Source organism: Lactuca virosa, chromosome 8, assembly GCF_052849685.1.
Source record: "Lactuca virosa cultivar CGN04683 chromosome 8, Lactuca_virosa_CGN04683_v6, whole genome shotgun sequence".
Lineage (NCBI taxonomy): Eukaryota > Viridiplantae > Streptophyta > Magnoliopsida > Asterales > Asteraceae > Lactuca > Lactuca virosa.
Window position 1 is genome coordinate 258,213,019 of NC_136433.1, and position 21,154 is coordinate 258,234,172.

General features: G+C 34.9%; 1 non-coding gene across 1 annotated transcript; it reads left to right on the top strand.

Moving 5' to 3' along the window:
- Nucleotides 1–4,347: 4,347 nt before the first annotated feature.
- Nucleotides 4,348–4,454, top strand: LOC145135315 (small nucleolar RNA R71). The gene has a single exon (XR_013719778.1). It is a non-coding gene; the product is annotated as a small nucleolar RNA R71 (small nucleolar RNA).
- Nucleotides 4,455–21,154: the final 16,700 nt, after the last annotated feature.

Sequence of the window (21,154 nt, forward strand, 5' to 3'; positions counted from 1 at the left end):
TATTTATGGTTTATTAATATATTATAAGTAATAATATATTAATATGAAATCATATGTTTTAATTAGTAGTGATCAAGAATTAATTTGGAATTAATTTAGTGGTCGAAAGAGACTAATTAAATCTATGGGGACTAATTATGATAATTAGTTATATTTATATGTGTTGGGCTTATGATCCATGTTAGACCAAGTTTATGTATGGATACATAAAGAGTTGGGCCACATGAACCATGGATCATAAAACCCATGGGTATGGATTTGGGTTATATCCATGACCCTAGATATCCCACATATAAATAGATACTTCATTGCCCAAAATCGCCACTTGTATCTTTTTAGAGTTCATGGTGTCTTTTGTGTGCATGGAATTCTCTCTCAAGTTCATCCTTTGTCCATGGGGTGTTGTGATTCCATTTGAGGCTTCCACACTATTGGGGCTAAGCTCTTTAAGGCCAAATACACCAAGAATTCAAGCTCCATCAAAAGGTATGTCATGCTAACTAGTATATTATAATTTTATGTTAAATGCATGCTAGTTGTAAGATTAATACCTTGGAAACCATTTGCATGTATAATTAGTGAAAACATAGATCCAAGGTATTTAGGGTTGTATGTGCACCATAGGATGTTGTAGTATACCAAAACCCAACAAGTTCTTGGTAAACTGGCTCTTGAATCTGGAACAATCGACTCCAACCGTCACAAACTATTGTCATCCCATCATTTTGGAAAGACTTAACCAAATAAGGAGTCAACTCTTCCTCCAATCCGGTTTGACCCATCCAATGCCAGTCGATTGCGTTGGGGACATATATTTCCTTTCTTCTGAGTGTTTCCAGCTTGTTTTTCACGCGGGCGAGTGAAGATTTGGAGGTTATTCGTGGCAAAGTTAACCATGGGAGGTCTCCATAGCCGCCTCTCCTTGAACTTTGTCCCCGCCTAGACATATTTCCTGCAAAACTAAACCAAGAAAACCACAAACAAAACACAGAGACATTAAAAAAAACATCAAAATTCCGGGCAGCTGCAGCCTGGACTCGCCGAGTCCACGAACCGACTTGGCGAGCAGGATGAACTGCGCGAGTCCATTCCAGTTTGGGCGAAATCAACCGTCCAAATGTAAAAATTAATGCAGGGGTTTGTCTCGGTATGTCTATTAAGCATAAATGTGCAAGGAATTGTGTCTAAAACAACCTAATTCGTCCTAAAAATCAAAACCCCAGATTTGGAGTAAACCCTAAACCCGAATTTTCCTAGATTATAGCCATAAAACTGCCCACGATATGATTTTTAACAAGATTTCGTATAAAAGATGTTACCTTTTTGGTTGAAGATGCAAAACCAAGAAAGAATTGAAGATGAAGGCTTGAGAGGAGAGAATGCTCGACGAGCGACTGGTGGCTGCGAATGAACTTGTGTTTTACCAATTAGGGTTAAAACCCCTTATTTACAGAATGTGAAAAATAATTTTTTTTTTCGGGTAAATACGTGGACTCGTTGAGTAGGAGCGCCTACTCGCTGAGTAGATACGCGAATCCGCGACTTTTTGTGATTTTCAAAATGGACTCGTCGAGTAGATACCTAGACTCGACGAGTTTTTCGTTATGTTTGACAAAAATTTTAGTTCTTAAATTTTATGCCACCAACCCCACACTTGAGCATTGCTTGCCCTCAAGTAATCATTTTAAACACAGAAGAAGATTGATAAAAATAGTTACTAGCAAAAACGAAAGTAAAACAAAAAAGAAAAGTAAAAGAAAGCAAACTCTAAACCCGGGTTGCCTCCCGGAAGCGCTTCTTTTTAAGGGGTCATTAGTTGGACTCCTTCCCGCTTTACGTTTCTGCGTTGCCCTTAATTGGGAATTCATGCTTAATCTTTTGTTGTTTATACTTTGTTTTGTAAGCATGTATTTTTCTCTTATATGCCCTTCGCAATTCTTCTTTCCTTTCCCGTATAGCATCTTCTTCAAACTCACGCTTTACCCTCTTTCCATGCTTCTTTTTCTTTACTCCTTCCTGCTTATACCCTATTATTTTCCTTCCTCCTCGATCTCTCTCGATTGCCTTTTTGGTCATTAACTCATCATCACTTGAAAGCACAAATTCTTCCTCACTTCCATCACATCTTAAAGGATCCGGTGTTTTGAAAGTAAAAACTTCAAACGTAGTAGAGACAAGGGCATGAGGCTTGGTTCGTTTGCTTTTGGTTGACATGGCTTCTTGATCTAGCATATGTAATTCACTGAAAGAGTTATGATTATCATTATTCCAAGTTTTAGTATCCCCTTTATCTTCTAAATTTTCCTTATTCTCATCTTGGACAGCCTCATCATATTGCACTTTTGTTTCAAGACAAGCCAAATAGGCATTCTCAAAGTGGATAAAATCTTTAATAGCTTCGCCTTCCTCTAGTAGATTCTCCAAGTGATCAGGCAAAACGTGCATATCTGGTCCAGAAAGAATACTCATGGGTTGCAAACCAAAATCTTCAAATCGGAATTGTTCGTACGTACTCGTCGAGTCAGACGATGCTACTCGGCGAGTCAGTGGGCTTCCAACACTTTTGAGGCTTTCTTGATAATCAGCTTCCCCAATTAGCCTCTCTATCTCCTCCAGGTCTTCTTTGGCATCAAAATTTTCTTCCAAAGATAATAAGAATTGATTTGGATTGCTTTCTTGCAAACACGCGAGCTCTTTTTCTAACAATTCATCCTCCAAATCATTGAGGACACTTTATCTTCTTTTGACTCTATGCACTTATCCTTTTCCTCAGCTTTAAAAATCACCAAATCATCCCCCACCCTTAATGTTAGTGTAGATTCACGCATATCCACCAAGGCACAAGCGGTATTCAAGAATGGTCGCCCAAGAATGATTGGTATTTTAAGGTCCTCCTCCATGTCCAATATTATGAAGTCAACGGGAAATACTAGTTTATCAACTTTGATAAGAAGATCTTCACACACTCCCATTGGATGTATTGTTGTTTTGTCGGCCAAATGGATTTTCATATGAATAGGCTTTGGGACCGGAAGGTTTAACTTTTGGAAGAAGGAATATGACATAATATTAATACTTGCCCCCGAATCAGTCAATGCTCGTGTGGACATTATGTTCCCAAATTGAGAAGGTACGGCGATGCTTCCCGGATCGCCCCTCTTTTCTGGCAGTTCATTCAACACTATCTCAGCCACTTCTGCCATATCTTTTCTAGTTGTAAAGAGGTTTTTAAGTAAGCTTGCATATTTTGGCGTTTGAAGTATCGTTTCTATAAATGGAATATTCACTTGAAGTGCCCTTATGTGCTCCATAAACCTTCTATATTCTCGAATCTGCTCATTAGGTATCGTTCGGCTCGGAAATGGCAAAGGGGCCCGGTAAGGTTTCAAAAGAAAGTTGCTTGTGTCATCAGGTCTTGGACTCGTCGAGTCCATGTTGGCGACTTGGCGAGTCGAGTCGGGTTTACTTGACTCCCAACTATTTTCCTCTTCTATTTGCACCTTGTTGGGATCCTTCTGGACAGGGTTCAGAGGAGTGAAAATTGTTTCAGAATCTGTTATTTTTCCCTTCACATGCGCCATTCTGGGATTCTGTTTGGTATTGCTAGGAAGTTCACTGGTTGCTCTTTGGTTGATTTGTTTTGCAAGCTGGCCTAACTGTTTTTCAATGTTATGAATAGATGCTTGCTAATTCCTGAGCATATTTTGTTGATCCGTCATCATAGATTGGTGCTCTCTAAGCATATTTCGTTGCTCCTTCATTTCAGCTTCAGTATCATTGTGCCTTTTCTTGGACGCGGCTACAAATCTTGTGAACATATCCTCCAAATCAGATTTTTTCTCCAGCACCGGTTCCTCTTTTTGATAAAAGCCCCTTTCTTTTTGCTTATACTTCTCTTCCTTTGCCATTTTGTACTCATCATAAGGTAGCCATTCTTTTTTTGGTTTTCGCCAATTGTCATCAAACCTATCACCACTCGAATAGCACACTTGTACTTTCCGGTTCCCATTCTCGTCAAGATCACAATCTTTAGTGAGGTGAGGTCCTCTACAGTTTTCACAACCCACTCTAATGGCATGGATGGATTTGTCCATCTTAGTCATTCTTCAATCCAAATTCTCTAACTTAGCCATCATTGCCGCCATGTTATCATTAACTGAGTTCACTACCCCTCTACTTAGCTCATTCCTAAGGTTATGATATTCTCTAGAGTGCTTAGAGAATTCTTCAATTAGCTCTTTTATCATCGGGGGTGCCTTCTTCGTGAGAGGTCCTTGCGAATCAAGGAGCTGCCTAGTTGTTACATTTACTCCATCATAGAAAATAGAGACTTCTTGTTGACTATTCAAATCATGATGTGGGCAGTTCCTTAGTAAGCCTTTATATCTCTCCCATGCCTCATAAAGTGACTCTACAGCTTGTTGTTCAAAATTAGCTATGGCTTTCTTTAACTTGGCTATCTTTGAGGGAGGGCAAAATTGGTCTATAAATTCTGTTTTCATTTTAGCCCAAGTAGTGATGGATCCGGGAGGAAGTGATTTCAGCCAATCTTTCGCAGCTCCCTTGAATGTGACCGGAAGCATACGAGCCACATTGGGGACATTAAAGTAGTCGGCTATATCGTTGACCTCGTCAAGATGCTTGTATGCGTCTTCATGGTCCTTCCCGTAGAATGGAATCTCCTTAAGTTGAGCAAGTATGTGGCCCTTAAGTTCAAAAGTGGCAGTTGCGGGAATCGCGGGCTGCACGAGTCCCGGGCCGGTATCGTCACGTATCCTTTTCTTCCATTCACCCATGGGAACTTCATCAATGTTAGCCATGGTGTTAGCTAGTTCGCCCTCTATGTCGCTTTCTTCTTCAGATTCACTTTCTTCTTTTTTAGATTCGTACTCGATATCGTCCTTCTTCGGGTCTTCGGCCGCTACTGAAGAGATGTTGGATTCTCCTGCTTTCTTGCCATTTTTCTTACTAAAAACAGACTTGAGATTCTTTAAAGGAGAATTCTTCGATGTTGCGGTTTCTCCTACGGTTTTGCCTTAGTTTTTTTTTTCAAAGTTGCTTCCGGGTCTTCAAGTGGTGGAATCAAAGGTGTACCTCCTCCTCTGGTCATACACGAACTGCAAACAAAACATAAAACACGCGTAAAAAGAACAAAAATAAACTAAAAATGAAACTATGTATTCAGCGATGGACTCGTCGAGTAGCTTCGATTGCACTCGGCGAGTTCAAGGCTAAAACAGAACAAAAATTAACAAAAGCTCTAAAAACAGAAAAGCTTAAAACTTATCCTAATAATTAAATTACTAAAGCAGTAACTTTGTGCAAGATAGATCTCACACAAAGGGTCTATAATACTAGAAATTAGGATTAATTTTTGAACCGTTCCCCGGCAACGACACCAAAAACTTGATGTGTATATAAATGCACGGGTTTTAGTCCTACTTTTGAGATGAAATTTAAACACACAAAGGCAGTGAACCTGTCTATTAGTGATATAGTTGAATAAGTAGGGTATCGAACACAGGGAACGGAAAATTAAACTAATAACTAGAATTAACTAAGCAAATAAATTAAGTAAAAAGGTTTTCTCTAGTCTTGCAAAACTAGAGAAAACCATTCTATTTTACTATTTGTTTTAGATAATTCTAGTAGTTAGATTAATTTCCGTTCCCTGAGTTCGATACCCTGCTTGCTAAATTATACGACCAATTGACAGGTCCACTGCCTTTTGTGTGTCAAATTCATAATTTAAAAGTAGGATAAAACTAGTTAGTTTCACACACATCATTTAACCTAGGGGTATTTTTGGATTGTGTTTGAGAATTGATCATTTGGATGGATAGGTGACGGTTAGAGCTGAGATTTGGATTCGGTACCTCATCATCTATTGATCAGATCGAGAGGTAAGTTTCCTCACTGTACTTATGGGTCTAAGGCACCAAGGCCGACCCATTGGATTAGACATGCTGTTATATGATAATATGTTATTGTGATGTAGTGATCTGTTAGATCTGTATCCTGGTATATATAATGATGCTATGCTTAGTGATCTGTAGATCTGCCTGATTGTCTGTTGACTAATTATATGTTTATCTATTATATGTGCACATATTTTGGTTGGTGGTTGAGGCTTTACTGCTATGTGCGTGAGCCAACAGACCGAGGGCATTCCAACTTGATAGTTAACTGGACCCGTTGTATATTGGCATTCCAACCTGGGGTATTCCATTCCCAGGATGACTGGACCGGTGGTTGACTAGGCCTTGGATATTCCAACCCGATGGTTGACTGGACCCGTTATATATTGGCATTCCAACCTAGGGTATTCTATCCCAAGGATGACTAGAGCCGGAGGTTGACTGGGCCTGGGGTATTCCAACCCGATGGTTGATTGGACCTGACATGCTTGATTGTATATGTTATCTGTTTGTGTGGTGATACTTTGGGGGAACTCACTAAGCTTAGTGCTTACAATTTCAGTTTATTGTTTCAGGTACTTCAGATGATTGTGGCAAGGCGAAGACGTGACCGTACACATCCTGGTTTTATGACTGATTGAATCTTGGGATACTCTGATTTTAAATAATGTTTTGGAAACAATGGTTTTGTAAACACTTCTTTTAGTAAATTGGGTGTTTTGAAAAGATTAAAATTTTTGTCATTTTTGAGTCGTTACACACCACCACGACCATGCTTGTTCATCAACGCCGCTGCTGCTTGTTTATCATTATCATCTCATTCACATCCTTCATGAAAACAAATATTAGATTCACTGTAAATCCTAAAGGAAACCAATGAAGATAAAAAGAACATACACCCAAATTCAAGAAACCAAATCCTAATTAATTTACAGGCTATGCCATCCGAAGCTTTAATGGTCAAAATTTAAAAGGGGGGCAATTAGTTCTCTAAAAACAAAGGAGGTGATGGGTTTTCTAAAAACCAGTTTCGAAACCCCACTTGCCGTGAAGACCTGTATCGCCACCATCGCTTTCGAATCCGACGTAAACTCAGCCTCACCATCGATGTAAATACAACTTCACATTCGGCATGAAGTCTCCTATAGCTTAAGGCTCCGACAGAAGTTGTGAGGACGAAACCACCTTTGGATGAAGAAAAGTCTGATCAGATGCAATCCCTAATTTTCAAAAATGGAGTTCATGAGGACATGGAATCTGGTAACAATTTTCAAAACCGTCTGATGTATGTCAGCATAACAGCGGCACAAAAGTTCAATAAAACACCATCGAGCACTAGAAATTAACTTGCGATGATGGAGGAGACGAAGCCGCCCATGGCAGAAGAGAAGTCCGATCACACACAAGCCCTAGTTTTCAAAAACGAAGCTCAGGTGGACTTACAAGAAACTACGATGGTAGATGATGTTGATGGTGACTTTAAGCACAAGGGGTTTTTGGAGAAGCTTCATCATTGTCGGTCGTCGGAAGCCTTGTTTTGAGTAGTAGTGATAAGATGTTGATGGAGGAGATCAAGAAGTCGATGACGACAGTGGAGGGAATGATGAAAGTAGGGAACGAACAAGTGAGAGGGGATGGATTGACTATTCTTTATTTTTTTATTTTAAGTTAAAAAAATATGCAGTTAATTAAATTATGTATTTGAGTTATTAAAGAGAATGAAAAATAAAATTATAAGTTTATAATCGTCTTTTTTTAAGTGTATGGAGATTTAAATCAATAAAAAGATCCAATTTTAAACTATTAGTGCACCATCAAATTTTTTTGGAACAAAACTATATAATATTTACAATTTTGTCTTTTTCGAGGTAATTAACTTTTTTTGGGCGTGGTTTGTTTGAGAGCCCACTTAGAAAATAAAAGGGAATAATAGATTGCAAAATTGGGTTTGGTAACCCAAAACGTGGTGCAACCAAACCAAAATAATCACATACGTAGAACCGAAGACCTGCCCACTTGTATGCAATTCGGTCCGGTCCCGATCGATTCGATCCAAAGTTCCAAACCCTTTTTTTCTTTTTCTTTTTCTCTCATTCCTAGTTTAAACCAATATCATGGCTTAGCCACATGTTTGTATGGTTGTAAATAATATATAATCATAATTATATTATCATAGTAGTTGCTTTAATGATTGTTAAACCAACACTTGGGCACACTTTATAATAGTATCACATAGCGTTTGTTTACTTCAATTTAGGCACTCTTTTTCTCCGTATATGTGCTTTAAAGACCCCACCCATCTTAAGGTGACACCTAAAAACGTCTTTAATCAATTTTCCTTCTTTTTAGATTTTTTTTTTTAGCTTCTTCAGTCCATTTCCATGTCTTTAACTTTCGTTACGATTCTATACGTGCAATAATGTTATTCCACTTGAACCATCCTTCCAATTGAATGCTTTAAAACTGCCCACATGTAAGTAGGGATGAAAGTGGGTTCAAACCCGGACCAGATGGACCCGGACCCGGAAAACCCGGAACCGGTTAACGAGATTTTGTAGAACCGGAAACCGGACCGGTATATAGGAACCGGTTCCGGTTCGGTTCCGGGTACGGTACCGGGTAAAGTGTGTCTAGAACCGGAAAACCCGGAAACATCAAAGTGGGTAGGTTGGAACCAGATAAAGTGGGTTTAGAACCGGAAAACCCGGAAAAACCAGATTTTTTTGGTAATTACTTACTACTTAGTGGGTTGAACTTTGAAAATTTCATATTGATATCCCGACTTTTGGGGACTGTAACTCATTGAATATGAAACCAAAACTGACGAAATTATGGTCTAAAATCATGTACAAACTCTAAACTACACTCTAGAAAAAACCGCATGTCAATCCGACCTTAAACGAATGAGATATGCATGTGTTACCATTTTCACAGAATACAAACTACAAAAACAAATAGCTGAAAAGTTGAAAATTTTCAGTTTTGATATCCCGACTTCGGGTGATTGTAAAGCATTGAATATTAAACCAAAAATGACAAAATTATAGTCTAAACTCATGTACAAACTCTAAACTACAAGTTGGAAAAAACCACATGTCAATCCGACTTCAAACGAATTAATATGCGTGTTTTAAAACTTTCACAGAATACAAAAAATTCAAAAACTAAAAACTTTCAGCTTTGATATCTCGACTTTGGGGGACTGTAATTCAATGAATATAAAACTAAAAATGGCAAACTTATAGTCTAAAATCATGTACAAACTCTAAACTACATGTTGAAAAAAATCGCATGTCAATCAGAGTTGAAACGAATGAGATATGCATCTTTTAAACGTTTCACAAAAAACCGGTTCCGACCCTAAAAGTGGTTCTGGTTCCTAACACCGGTTCCGGTTTTTAGACCCGGTTTACCCGGACCTGATGGACCCAAACCCGGATAAAGCCAATTTTTAAACCCGGAACCGGAACTGGATCTATATATTCCGGCTCTAACGGTTCCGGTTCCGGTCCGGTTTTCCGGTTCTAAATCTCATCCCTACATGTAAGTATCGTTAAAAAGAGCATATATATATATATATATATATATATATATATATATATATATATATATATATATATATATATATATATATATATATATATATATATATATATATATATACTAGGAGAATCCCCGCGTGTTGCGCGTAATACAATTATATAGTTAAAATAATAACTTTTACCAAATTATTATTTAATATTTCTACTTTGAAACAAAACTTTATAATTAGTAGTAAAGCAAACATATAGTTAGCATATTAATTTTATTAAACATTATAGTTTTAATTTTTAAGTCATTGTGATATATACATTTATTTGATAATTTTATAAACCGTTTAAAATTGTCTAAATTATATATCAAACATATAATAATCTATATGAAAGGACCCCTTTCATACTTGACAATATAGTTACTCCAAAACATGCTACATGCATATTCATAAAATAGTATTTACATTGATAAAGTGATTACAAAGGATATGATACAAACCGACTATGTTTTAAGATTTTACATAACTACCCAGGATATTGTAATTTTATACAAACATAACTGAAGTACAAAAGTACTATTACAAACTATTCTAAAATCTTCTACCAGTATATCACTATACTGGGTGCTTATCTCCTACAAATTAGTTAAACATTGAGAGGGGTAAGCGGTGACGCTTAGTGAGTTCAATAATAGATACAATATAACATTATGCCATATATATACTGTAATATGCCAGAAGCAAAAAGGAACAAGGAACAACAAAGGCATAATGCGAAAAGCTTTCCATATTAATCAATGAGACATAACAAATTCCATACTTGATATAAAATCAATAAAGTTTCAGCACAAATGGCACAGAAAATGCTTAGGAATATCATTTTGCTAGAATATTTAGGCTTTCAGCCTTATCTTAGCAAACTACCGAAGCCAAAGTGATGCCTATGTCATACACTTCATGGTCAACGGTTCATACCAATACCCAAGTGATGCTTATGTCATACACTTCAAGTCAGAGGTACAGCCTTGCTATAAAAATAGTGGAAACAACAACTCGAGATGATAACATGGAAAAGCACATAGCACATATAACACATAACATACAATTGTTCCTATATATTAAACTCACCAAGAAATAACCGGGGGTCTAAATAGTAATTTGGGCAGCACTTCGGCTTTAAATATGACTTTCGTCGTAGAAAACTGGGAGTTTTCTTGAAAACCGGGCTCTGCGAAGGTAGAGCTTCGAAACCGAAAAAATAAAATTTTCGGGCTTCTCTGGAATCTCGGGGCACGTTTCGGGCTTTGGAATAAGTACTGGGGCTTCGGGGAAGTCGGAATGTAAGAAATATAGGCTAAGGGGTGAAAAAGGGCAAAATTCTAACATTTACCCGAGAGGTCTCGCACCCCTTATATAGGTGCGAGCCTCGGATCCGAAGCGAGGGGAAGAGAACAGCTGTCTGCGAGGCTCGGAATAGGTGGCAGCAGGGCGAGGCTCGGACGGACAGGTGCGAGCCTCGGATTGGTCAGGTGACGCGTCTACAGCTTCGGATCGGGTCAGGAGCCTTGGTCGAATCAGGAGCCAACACGAGGGTCGGATCACGTGTGGCATGCGAGGATCACGTGGCCCTTCGGGCACCTGTGCAACACGCGTCGCTTCTCGGACATGCCACGCAGCAGCTTCGGACACGTGGCCAACTCCGAGCGAGGGTGACGTGTCAATCACTATTCATGCGAAATTTCTCGAAAAATGTGCCAAATCTTGTAAAATCCATAACTTTCTCATACAGACTCCGTTTTTGACGTTCTTTATATGCACGCGTAGAGAAAATCATGCTCTACAACTTTTGTTTAGACTTCGTCGGAAAATTTTGAATTTATTTTTATATTATTATTTTTAACAGACCGGGACTGGTAATTCCGTTAAAAATTCATAACTTCTTCATCCGACGTCCGTTTTCGTCAGACTTTTTACCGTTGTACTACTAATGACGAGACCTTCGATTCTCGTTTAGGTTGTGTAGGCTAAAACTCACTCGATCTAAAATTCGAGTTTTTAGTTGTCTACTGCTAAGCTGAAACTTGTAAAAATAATAACTTACTCATACGAAGTCAGATTTTGGCGTTCTTTTTATTGAACTTCTCAGTTTAACGAATACTACGACTTTCATTTAGATCACTAAGGCTAAAAAGTAGTTTATCAAAAACTCACTTTTTACGTCATTCGGCACCGTGCCGGTTTTATCGCGGATCTTCGATTGGTCATAACTTCTTCGTTATAACTTGGATTTCGACGAGGTTTTCGCCTACGTGTTTCTCACGAGATTATCTACAACTTTCAATAATAAAATTTTACTTATTTCAAATTTTATATTTTCGCTAAATTCCACTATTTGGCTTTTAATTGGAATCTCATAAGACTTCCAATACTTTATGAGTGATTCTAAACATAGTTTTACTTTATTTCTAGTAAAAACTATCTGTTATAACTCAATACTCAATTTCTCATAATATTTCATAATATTATTAACTTTTTAATTTACATAACACGATTTCAAAACGTGTATGTTACAAACCTCCTCCTTTTGAGGATTTCGTCCCCGAAATCACAATGATTTGGACAAATGAAGATATTTCGCTCTTATATCATTCTTATTTTACCTAAGTATAAGTTTATTATCCCATTTCACCTTGGATAATGGAACCGTTTCATCATATACGCTCAAGCATTTACATAGATATCTTACATGAAATACATCATGAATACCTGCCAAATCTTCAGGCAATTTCCAAGCGATATGCTGGTTAGATAATTTTGAAAAGTCCAATAAATCTAGGACTCAATCTCCTTTTCTTCTCAAATTTCATAATACCTTTCCACGGGGTTACCTTCAGTATCACCCACTTGGAATTCTATGGATTGTCTCCTCCATTGCTACACAGGTCTTTTGTCGATCCTGGGCTACTTTGCTACACAGGTCAGTGGTGTCTTGAATCATTTTAGGGCCACCAAGGATTTTCTGTCCTACATGATGCCAACATAATGGTGTTCACAGTTACTACCGAACCCTAAGACACATGCACGAAGCATATCTTCTACTGTTTGGATTGTTCTCTCCGTCTAACAATCTGTCTGGGGATGATAAGCTGTGTTGGGAGTAACTCGAGATCCCAATTCACTTTTCATACTCGCCCAAAAGTGAGAAGTGAAGCGAGTATCACGATTGGAAATAATCTTTAGTGGTACACCATGTCTCGCCACAATTTCGTCTAAGTAAACTTGTGCGTATTTCTCCATTAGAACCGTTGTACGTATGGCGAGAAAATATGCACTCTTAATCAGTCGGTCGATAATTATCCAAAGGCTATCATTCACAGTTTTCTTCTCCTCTTTCAAGGTATTAACTGTATAAGCCGGATAAGTAGAATATCCCTTCGATATAAATTTACGAGTTTTTTAAGAAAGAAATTTATTATTTTCACCGTAGACATAAAAGAATCCTTCCTTTCGATAGGGATGCATATCATCTCTTCGTAGCACAAGAGATCTGCGTAATTCTTTGACAATCGATTCATGTCGAGAATAATATCAAAGTTGGGAAAGAAGATAGGAATTAGGTTAGCAGGAAGATTATAACTTTCAATTCCTATGACACTATTTCTATAGAATTTGTCAGCAAGTAATGATATATTTCCTATGTTATCTATATGAAATGATTGGACAATTGCGTAACAAGAAATTTGAAAAGAATGTGTGAATTTATAAGGCACGAAAGAATCTGAGGCATCACAATCAAATAAGATGTGAGCAGATCTAAAGTTTACGAGAAAATTACTAGTCACAACATTCGAGTCCTAACTTACTTCCTCTGTGGTAAATCTAAAATGTATGATATTTAACTTTTGATTTAACAAACGATTGTCAACCTCTTCAAACTTCTTAATTACTAGCGGTGCTCAAACCTGCACCCGCTCATCATTCTCTATTGGGATTTCGATCCTAATCTTTGAGTTAAAACTCAATTCTCATTGCAAACTCCTGCTCCTTCTTGGTTTATAGACTAAACCCAAGATAAGGTCTTTACTTTTGCTATAACAAAAACTCGAATGGTCTTATTCTAATGACCTTTAATTTTATAACGCACAAGATACATAACGAACCAAACTCTTGTATTAGAATCAGATCGAATAAATCAAGCTGATGGAATAAAGAAAATGAAAAGAGTTTGATCAACACGTGGATGCTTTGGAATAGAAAGATTAGCACCACTTATCTCTAATTCGTGCTTTCAGACATATACATCTTTTAGTTTTTGGCACCTCCTCCTTTTTAGTTGGAGTACTCTTTGATTGTTGAATGGAAAACTTGACTCCCCGTCATTTGACTAGTAAGAATAGGGCGGAAACATTTCTTGTGGCCAGTAACACCACATAGCAAGTCACATCTCTGGCTAATGATTGCTCAATTCTTTAATGAAGATTGTTATATTTCTATCGACTACCTCGACCATTTACTTCTTCAATATTCCTACTGAAGTGTTGTCACTATATAAGACATGGTTCTCTGAACCAATCAACTCCTTTCGCGGATTTATACTAATCGGACTCGATTCTTTATGACATTAAGATTTGAACGATAATTATTTCTTAGTCATTACCGAAACGAAGGTAACGACACTCATGAATAAAACGGAATCATTTACTAGCTTCTTGGTAACCTTGTGACTTTGCCTGATCCAAGCGTGAGTCCTGTGCTTCCAGTAGTATAGGCCTCTACTACTATTCACACCTACTCATACTTGTCCCAAGTATTGTCTCGCAGTTCCCAAGTCACCATTCAAAAGTTTTCACAAAGCAAATTTTCACACTTAAGTGCGTTCAAACAAGTACATACAACAATTTCTCATAGACTCAACTAGGGTTTTCACGTTTCTATCAAACATATATTGGATTACCTATACTCGCCTTCTAGGATTCTTCTCATGCATAAACTCGATCTAATATATCCTAATACTTTTCCATAGGTCGATAGAAATTTTACTTCCATTTCTTCATATAAATTCTTTCTCGAGTAGTGTCTACTCTGCAAGACATACTACACCCAAAATTTCCTCTAGCAGTGTAATGACAAATAGTTTCCAACTACTTACATCATCTTCTAACTCATGCAAATCATCATACATATTTGTTGGTTTCATTATCCTTTCATGACATCGTCATTCCTGTATCTGAGTAAGTCTTCTTCTCATGGTTGTATCTTTTAAGTCTGCTTCATAGGAGTCTATCCTAAGAAGTCTGCATTATAGCTGCATCTTAGCAAGCTCTACTAGCTTCAACTTGATTCTCTTTTATTTCTAACTACAACATTTCTTTTCATACAATAATATGAGTGTATATCTTCTTCAACTAAATACTCTATCTTACTCTAACAAGTAAGCCACTCAGCCTTTTCACAACCAAATAACCTATTTCACTATCCCAATCTTGTATGTTAAAGTCGGCTTAACACACAATGGAACTTCCATAAGGATGTGATAGAAGTCAATCATCACTCAGTATTATTAAATACTAAGTCTGAGCATCCTGTATAGGGTTACTACTCGAACTACATACTTCATCACAAAGTCTTGGCCTAATAAGTCTGAAAACTTCATTAGCCTTTCCTTTGATCTTCATTTAATTCTTCTAAATCTTGTACTATATTAATTTCAATACTGTTGAAGTATTTATCACCACCCTCGGTTCTTCCGACTCTATAAACTATCACTGCTTTAATCTGGACAGCGGTTGAACAACTTCATCGGTTATGCCAAAACATTTATCTCATCCAAATGTATTTCAAACGCACATCTTTCTTCCAAAGATGTTATTATATTATCTTACATATTTTAAATGTATAATACCACTCTATAGGTATTAATACACTATTTACGATAACATTCCATGTTTATTATTTCACGATATCCTTCGATCGTTTATCAATAAACTTTATCAATATCAATTATCATAAGTATCTTTATTACTTCGAAAAATTTCATGTAAATTCTATTACGAAAATTCTTAGAATTCTAAACATAAAATTTTCTAAACCAAGGTCGGCAACAGACCTTAAACTTTCTCAAATAATAGCAATATAGGTATGAAACATAAAGCATGCTATATTTACTTATCCTTTAGCACATATTAGATTATAAGGCATATCTCCTCTTAATATTCTAGTGCTTACCCCATTAGGTATTCAACCTAAAATATATCAGATACATATATTGTATCATCACTTAACAATTCATGTTTAAATCTAGAAATTCTTAAAATTCCTAGTTCATATAAACTAGTTCTCTAAAAATTTTGAAGTAACTTAATGTCTTAGAATGCTAGGGTTTATCACTACCCAATACCCCACTTAAGTGTTTCCTATGGTTTGTATCCATATATTTACAATGATTCAGTTCATATATTGAACTTCCAATAGTTTAAGTCTAAATACCAATCCATGGAATTTAGTTCACTTAAACCACTGCTCTGATACCATGATTGAAAGGACCCCTTTCATACTTGACAATATAGTAATTCCAAAACATGCTACATGCATATTCATAAAATAGTATTTTACATTGATAAAGTGATTACAAAGGATAGGATACAAACCGACTATGTTTTAAGATTTTACATAACTACCCAGGATATTGTAATTTTATACAAACATAACTGAAGTACAAAAGTACTATTATAAACTATTCTAAAATCTTCTACCAGTATATCATTATACTGGGTGCTTATCTCCTGCAAATTAGTTAAACATTGAGAGGGGTAAGCGGTGACGCTTAGTGAGTTCAATAATAGATACAATATAACATCATGCCATATATATACTGTAATATGCCAGAAGCAAAAAGGAACAAGGAACAACAAAGGCATAATGCGAAAAGCTTTCCATATTAATCAATGAGACATAACAAATTCCATACTTGATATAAAATCAATAAAGTTTCAGCACAAATGGCACAGAAAATGCTCAGGAATATCATTTTGCTAGAATATTTAGGCTTTCAGCCTTATCTTAGCATACTACCAAAGCCAAAGTGATGCCTATGTCATACACTTCATGGTCAACGGTTCATACCAATACCCAAGTGATGCTTATGTCATACACTTCAAGTCAGAGGTACAGCCTTGCTATAAAAATAGCGGAAACAACAACTCGAGATGATAACATGGAAAAGCACATAGCACATATAAAACATAACATACAATTGTTCCTATATATTAAACTCACCGAGAAATAACTGGGGGTCAAAATAGTAATTTGGGCAGCACTTCGGCTTTAAATATGACTTTCGTTGTTGAAAACTGGGAGTTTTCTTGAAAACCGGGCTCTGCGAAGGTAGAGCTTCGAAACCGAAAAAATAAAATTTTCGGGCTTCTCGGGAATCTCGGGGCACGTTTCGGGCTTTGGAATAAGTACCGGGGCTTCGGGGAAGTCAGAATGTAAGAAATATAGCCTAAGAGGTGAAAAAGGGCAAAATTCTAATATTTACCCGAGAGGTCTCGCACCCCTTATATAGGTGCGAGCCTCGGATCTGAAGCGAGGGGAAGAGAACAGCTGTCTGCGAGGCTCGGAATAGGTGGCAGCAGGGCGAGGCTCGGACGGACAGGTACGAACCTCAGATTGGTCAGGTGACGCGTCTACAGCTTCGGATCGGGTCAGGAGCCTTGGTCGAATCAGGAGCCAACACGAGGGTCGGATCACGTGTGGCATACGAGGATCACGTGGCCCTTCGGACACCTGTGCAACACGCGTCGCTTCTCGGACATGCCACGCAGCAGCTTCGGACACGTGGCCAACTCCGAGCGAGGGTGACGTGTCAATCACTATTCATGCGAAATTTCTCGAAAAATGTGCCCAATCTTGTAAAATCCATAACTTTCTCATACGGACTCCGTTTTTGACGTTCTTTATATGAACGCGTAGAGAAAATTATGCTCTACAACGTTCGTTTAGACTTTGTTGGAAAATTTTGAATTTATTTTTATATTATTATTTTTAACAGACCGGGACTGGTAATTCCGTTAAAAATTCATAACTTCTTCATCCGACGTCCGTTTTCGTCAGACTTGTTACCGTTGTACTACTAATGACGAGACCTTCGATTCTCGTTTAGGTTGTGTCCGCTAAAAATCACTCGATCTAAAATTCGAGTATTTAGCTGTCTACTGCTAAGCTGAAACTTGTAAAAAATCATAACTTCCTCATACGAAGTCAGATTTTGGCGTTCTTTTTATCGAACTTCTCAGTTTAACGAATACTACGACTTTCATTTAGATCACTAAGGCTAAAAAGTATTTTATCAAAAACTCACTTTTTACGTCATTCGGCACCGTGTCGGTTTTATCGCGGATCTTCGATTGGTCATAACTTCTTCGTTATAACTCGGATTTCGACGATGTTTTCGCCTACGTGTTTCTAACGAGATTATCTACAACTTTCAATAATAAAATTTTACTTATTTCAAATTTTATATTTTCGCTAAATTCCACTATTTGGCTTTTAATTGGAATCTAATAAGACTTCCAATATTTTATGAGTGATTCTAAACATAGTTTTACTTTATTTCTAGTAAAAACTATCTGTTAGAACTCAATACTCAATTTCTCATAATATTTCATAATATTATTAACTTTTTAATTTACATAACACGATTTCAAAACGTGTATGTTACACTATATATAACGGGTAACCAAATATATGAACAAAAATATGAACTACAACTTTTAGTAACATAAAAATACAAAAACATCTATTATAACATTTGTATTAAAAAGATAAATATATACAATGGATAATAAAAAATATGAAAAATAAACACCACAACTTTTAATAACATAAAAACACTAAAACATCTATTGTAACATTTATATTAACTTTTCATATTTAAATCACAAATCTCTTCAAATACATTAATGTTTTTAGTGAACAAAACTTTACAACCTTATAAAAGAAAGGAAAATAAAAAGTTATGAGTGATTACTAATTAATAATCATAAGGTAAAAACTTTGTAACTAATAAATATACATAAATTAGAAAACTCTTGAGTTGTAGTGTGAGTTTCAAATGAATGGGGTACTTGGAAATGTGTATTTATTATTATTATTATTATTATTATTATTATTATTATTATTCGACTAAATAATTGGTTTTGATGCATCATTTTAATCCATTCAATTATTAAACATAAATATATTTTAATTATAAATTTATAACGTACATAGGTGCATTTATATGTTAAACAAATCACATATACTATATATTTTCGTAAATGTCATATGTAATTCTTGTCGTAGTAATATAGATAAATTACTTTCATATGAGTAACATATCATGATAAGTCAATCATAATTACATATCAAACGTTAAAAATTATGTTATCTTTTAAATATTGTCTTGTAAATATGTTGTGTAGGATAACCTAACAAAAAAAATAATAGAAAATAAACATAATCAAAATAGAAAAACTACAATCAAATAAATAAGAACATTGGATGGTTGAATTTATAAATAAAAAAGTTACATAAATATACATTTAAATTAAAAGATAAAACTAACATTCGTCTACTTTGCTCAAACAAAAAAAACCTATATCAGTTTTCTGAATCTTCTTTTTTCATTTAACACCATTCAACCATAGAAACTTGATGACAATTCTTCACTAACCTGCAATCAAAATGTTTTTCTTAAAAAAGAAGAATTAGAAATATATTCCAATCAAAACATTGATGCTTGGAGAGTCACATTCAAGATTGAGTAATACACACAAATCATATATAAAGATCAAATGAGAAACTTAATATAAAGAAAGAATAGAAAAACTTCATTTGTTTTTGTTGAAAGAAAAAATCATATTACAATTACCATCGATGCGGCATTACCCATTTCTTCAAATCATCATATTTAGATCGTGAATGCTTCAACTATATGAAAACTTTTGAATCACAATATCTTCAACCAAATGACGACTTTTTGTAAGAAAAAATGTACTAATATAACGACTTACATAATAAGAGAATGGAAAAAATTATTGGAAATTTATAAATATTATAAATGTTATTAATAAAGGAATATAAAAAGTTATGTGGGTTTCAAATCAATATGGTTTGAGAAAACAAAATATCTCTAAACATATGATTTTAAATGGAATGGTTTAAGAAAACAAAATATCTCTAAACATATGATTTTGAATGGTCTCATTCATACAACTGGAAAAAAATATAACACGATTAAACGATGAGTAAAAAATGATACATTCATCCACAACCTTGACTTGTAGAGCTCTTTTAGGGACTTCGTCACTGCAAATACGTTCTAAAAGAATTGTGCCTATTGAAATTTTTTCTTTTCATTTTCTTATGATATCCTTCTTAATTGTAAGAGTTTATATAGCATGTTTGGTGTTTAATGTTAAATCAATTACTTAGAAGACATTTGAAAAGTCATTTGAGAAAATGCAAAGATAAAGGAGTTTCAAATCAATGTGGTGCTTAGAAATATAGTCATTTGAAAATATGAAAAGACAAATGAGTTTCAAATCAATGTGGTGCTTAGAAAGATGCTTATATTATATATATATATATATATATATATATATATATATATATATATATATATATATATATATATATATATATATATATATAGTTCATGTGAGACGGCCTAATTTTGTGAGACCGTGAGACGCAATCCTAACCACTCATTTTGTAGATAAAAAAACATTTTTAAAATGCAAAAGAATTGAAAATTTTTGAATTTTTTTTTTCAAATTTTTTTTTTCATTTATATTTTCAAAAAAAAATACCAAAAAAAAAAAACCGTTTTTTTACATATTCTAGTAGAATAATAGAATATTTTACATATGCGACAAATCTAGTAGAATATTCTAACATTCTAAAAATCACATTAGAATATTTACAGTGTAATATTTTATTAGAATATTTCACGTATTTTTCAACAAAACGGTAATTTTTATTTTATTTTATTTTATTTTTTATTTTTTTAAGGTAAAAAAGTGACGAAAATAATAATTAAAAAAAGAATTTTCGGATTTTTCATTTTTTTTTGCATTTTAAAATTATTTTTAGATTGCGTCTCACGGTCTCACAAAATTAGTATGGTCTAAGATGAACCTGAACCTATATATATATATATATATATATATATATATATATATATATATATATATATATATATATATATATATATATATATATATATATATATATATATATATATATATATATATATATATATATACAGAGAGAGAGAGAGAGAGAGAGAGAGAGAGAGAGAGAGAGAGAAAGTTAATAGAGATACATAATTATTGGTTTCCAATGAACCATTTTTTTTAAGTTTTAGAGGTTATTGTTTATCAAAAAAAAAACCTAAAAATTTCTAAATTAGTAACTTCACATTGTGAATGCTAAAAAATAAATTATATATTTTTCGAGTTCACCGTTTGAATTCAGATTCACACTGTGAATTTAATGATTTTTTTCATTATTATTATCGAATTTGATATCATTGGAAAAAGAATAAAAAGTTATGAATTTCTATATTTTTTGTTTTTTTTATGAAAAAAACATTTTCTAAATGTTGAAAAAAAGATTGGTTCATTGGTTAATTATGGTTCTCTATTGAACCCTCCTTTATATA